The sequence below is a fragment of the Macrobrachium nipponense genome, chromosome 9 (assembly GCF_015104395.2).
Source record: "Macrobrachium nipponense isolate FS-2020 chromosome 9, ASM1510439v2, whole genome shotgun sequence".
NCBI lineage: Eukaryota > Metazoa > Arthropoda > Malacostraca > Decapoda > Palaemonidae > Macrobrachium > Macrobrachium nipponense.
In genome coordinates this window covers 77,539,706-77,544,450 of record NC_061110.1, presented here as the reverse complement: position 1 = coordinate 77,544,450, position 4,745 = coordinate 77,539,706, and positions in this window count along the sequence as shown.

The window sequence follows — 4,745 nt, the reverse complement described above, 5'->3', positions numbered from 1 at the left end:
TCTTCTCCCATTCCCTCTCTCCCTATGGCTGTGAAGGGAAGGGGAGGGATCCTACAGAGCATTCTCCGTAGGATTCCACGTTGGGGACTGCGCTCCTGGAGGGACCTTCAGGTCCTACCGGACGTAAGTCCCCTTAGTTGAGGAAGGATCTTGCCTTAGCCTCGATTTCTACGGGAATCGGGAGGACCACCACCCAATGATCGTCTGACAAATTCAGGCGGGGGTTTTATCCGAGCACTTAGAATTCTTCGGAGTTTCTAGCACTCTCCGAGTGTTCTGGTCTTCTACGATCTGCAAACACTTGGGCGAAACCATGGTCCAGAGTGGGCGAGACGAGAATCCCAGATAATTGTTACGACGATAATTGGGAATCTCGCCGAATGCTCGAATTCCTGGAGTTTCTAGCGTTCGAGGGAAGTACTGCTGCTGAAGGAAGAATATCTCGGGAGGGGCTCAGCCTGGATGGACCTGATGGTCCGTCGCCTCAGTAGGCGGCCAACCCCGGGATAGAGAAAAACGAGTGGGAACATCCAGTTCGGCTTGAACTATCGTCTTCAGTATCCTGTTATCACCGTAGAAGTTTTCCTTTGGAAAAACTTCACCTTCGCTCTCTTCATTAGAGAATGCAGGGTGTCGACTTCCAGTCCTTATTCTTGTTCCTCGAATGGAAGAGAATTTAGGATGGAGGTCTATGTACAGGAACCTACAAATATACTACATATATTGCCCTCGTGACATGCTTCTGTTATCAGTTGAATTGTCCGAGGTGTAAGCACATACCGTAGTTAACTCTACAGGTTGTGATTGAGACGAATATCCTCTTAATTGAACTGCAACTCGGGACTGCCCTGCAACCTCCCAGGAGTTACTAGTTTCGATTTTGAGATACTTGTGGTATTGTTACAACAACACCACCACAGCATTTGCATTCACCAAAATCCTTTTCGAGTAAATGCAAAATTCTCTAGCGTATTTTTTTGCTCTCGATGGTTCTAGCCGAACGCATTCCTTCTTGGAATGGATTACCTGGCAACTCAGGATAACGAGTGAGCGAGAGCTAGCGGTGTATGGCTTGCCTGCCAGCCCTGCCTGACGCAGCCCAGTACTAGCTGGCTCTCCAAGATGTACGGTCAGATATTCTCTCCTCTGTGATGATTGACTACCGAACCGAATCTCAGCCCGGCAATCACAGACTTAGTTCTCTGGTTGGCAGGAATTCTCGCATACGTGTATGACCATCTCTATTGCATCGCCTTTGACATTGCAAGAATTTTCAGACAGATATCTCACTAGACTTGCTATCATCTTTCTGTTTACCGCACGGTTACAGAAGTCTGTAGCCTAGTGTCCCGCTGCATCGCACCTGCCACTGCCATGACGCGGAATGATTTCTTCAGACATCTGAGTTTGTCTTCTAAATATATCTCGTATTCGTAGGTGTGCAATTGTTCATTATCCACCCCGAATTGTAGATGTATAATGGAAGACATCACCTGTTCTCCGCCCTGCCAGCTCTACTTCCAAGTATATAGATGTCCTCCCTGATTCAGCCCATGAGAAGCGGTTCTTCAGGCAGTACAATCCCTGTGTTTTCTTTACTGAAAAGCACTCTGCTTTCATTGCAACTCTGACTTCTCACCAAACAGTAATGAAGTAGCGGTTTAGCGTTTTCAGTCCTCCGTAAAACAACAGGGATTAAGCTGTCTTCACGGGTTGGTGTCATCAGCAGGACTTTTCTACGTTTAGAGTCTTGAGAGTTAACTTCTCTCGATTTAGCTGTGAAGACGTACGTAGGTCTGCAATCACCTATCACCTTCGTCTTCAACGGCACATGTATTTTTTCTCCTTAGTTGAGATTCAATTACTATGAGAAATTCTGTCTTGCCATGAGGGGCCTCGGTCTCTAGAAGGCAATTGACTTTCGTCTGTTGGGCACATGCCTTGAGAGAATCATCATCTCGCCTTCCAGCATCGGTGGCAACAGATAGACGATATGTATGGTCTCTCGGCATAACCCCCTCAAAAGGCGAGGGTCACATGACTACGCCTGGGATGCATGGACGGCTCGCCCCACACAACCGAACGCAGTCAGTCGGCAGCTATCGAAGCGTCCGAGACCGTCATTAGCTACGTTGTGGACTTTGTATCGGTTGATCCAGATCAGTCATTACTTCGTCCTAGTGGCGTGTTACGGTACCCATAACTGTTGACACCCGCCATGGAGTGTCGGTGTCTTTATCCACTATGGAGACGACGAGACCACAGGATACTTCGTCGCAGTGGGATACGAGACCACGAGAGACTTCAATGCAGTGGGATACGAAACCGAGAGAGACTTCGCTGCAGATGGATAGACCAGTAGTGGGTACTGGACGTCACTCCGAAGAATATGTCGGACAGGGAGATGGATAGGCCATTGCGACCATATCTTTCTTTCCCTTCGGGACTGCCCACAGGTCCTTGGAACCTCATTTCCCTGGACCAGTGGTGGATGCTTGCAAGATATGTTTGCTTACCCAGCACCGTCAAGAGGACAAGTTGCATCTCGTCCATGGTGTGCAGTTGTAGAGGTAAGAAGGATGCAAGTGTGACTGGCTCTCCCCCCTTCCACGCCTCGACCCTCCATTCCTTGTCCTTCGGGTTTCTGGATAGGACTCAAACTCTCACTGGCTGGTCGGACGATTGATACGGTAAGCTTACACATAGAGCATCCTTTTTATGTTTCTTATCAGAATCATAGAAGCAATCCTCCTTCCTCTAGCAAGGGGAGGAAGGAGACTGACAATAATGCAAACCCTTCCCAGAACTTTGCATTAATGTCTCCAACACCAAATGTTCTTCACAGCCCTTTTTCAGATGAGTCACGATACCTCACTCATTTCGAAAAGACCCAGAAGGCTGACTCTGGATCATGCAGCTCCTATACTCTGATCAAGTTGTCAGAGGCAGCAGGGCACTCCTCCTCGCTCTTACGACCAGGAGTAACCTAGGTGGGCAGAACTCCAGTCAGTTCTAGAGGCTCACTCAGATTCCTCCTACCAATCAGTGAGTCTTCCTTATTTATGCTAAAGGACCGAGGGTTTGTATTACGTATCGGAACAAATCACAATTTGTCGAAAATTGTATTTTTCCTAACTATACAAACCTGAGGTCTTTTAACAGATATGCCACCCCTCAATCTGAACCTGGGCCGAAAGGCAAAGTGGAGTATTTACATCTGGGCAGGCTTGCCTGCCCCACGGTAGTTACTGCCTAACCACCTTGTTCAAGATTCAGCGGCCGTAATTCCAGCTACGCCGTAAGTACATTCCTATTGTTAAAGGACCTCAGGTTTGTATAGTTAGGAAAAATACAATTTCAACAGATTGTGATTTTGCTGCGCGCCGTGACTCGAGAGCACGGGAAAGCTCATTGGTGTGCTATGCAGTGTAGATAAGGTGTTGTGTGCTGTAACGCTGTTTTAATTGTTATCAGGTATATAATATCTAGATATAATATCTAGACTGGATTTCATCTGTTTACTGCTGACCAAGGTAAGAACACTAGCTGTCCATCTATGTAAGCATAAACAGTGGTCCCCAACATGTATATATACCGCCAACTCTGACTTGAAAGAAAAACGGAAGGTAGGAGCTTAGGTTGGGATGAATAAAAAGAAAGCTGTTTACCATACGAATAAGCTGCAATTCTAATGATATCAGCCACCATCAGAATAAACTTAAACATTTATAAGAATAACCTCAGTTGATTATCAAACTGATTTTTTCACACACTTTTAAAAATAATTTCATTGCCAGGTCACCGTGAGAAATTACTCTCTCGACGATTTTTTCAGTATTTTGTGTATTAACTTGTTTCCATATTATCCATCGCTTTCTATAGAGTTCTATTGATTGATTTTTCATTGTGACTTTAGTAGACTTTAGTAACAAAAGTATAATTTGTATCTTATTTTTTAGTATCCTCAGTTAATTTTATATATATATATATATATATATATATATTATATATATATATATATATATATATATATATCTATATATATATATGAAATTTTTGCTCTTGGTGAATGTATTGCGCATACCACATATGATAACAGATGAAGGTGTTATTGAGTTTGTTGGTGCATAAACCCATTAGGAGAGGTCAAGAGTTCATAAGGGGAAAGGAACAGAGGAGAGAGAGAGAGAGAGAGACGCGTACCACTCTCGTCGTCCTACAGCATTTCATAGCGACTTATGATCAGAGTTCACGTCAATAGGGACTGCTAAGTAAGTTAAAGCACTTAATGTTATTCTCGTAAGCAATGAATTGGGTTGAGAGATCTCCCCGTAATTTAGAAACAGCAAAGGGAACCTTGTGGTGTTGTTATGTAAGGCTTTTAGCAGTTTTTACCAAGTGGTAGCTAAAGTGGTATTTATATCATTTATAATAATAATAGTTATGATATTGATGGTAGTAGTAACAATTATTAACAATAATTATATCTTCTAAGATCTTGTAAAATGTTTTACATTTAGTTCCATCAGCTAACGTATAAATAATTAGCTTTATATAAGTCCAACAAAAATGGACTAATTGATAACTCAATCTCACCCATCCAAACTCCGTTTTTTGGGCGGCTATTTTATTTTGTCGACGTGTCTTCGCATCATCTTCAGATATAATAAGTAATGGATGTGTTCATATCAGCAACTAATTTAATAATTGTAGTAATAACACTTATCAGTAATAATATTAAAAAG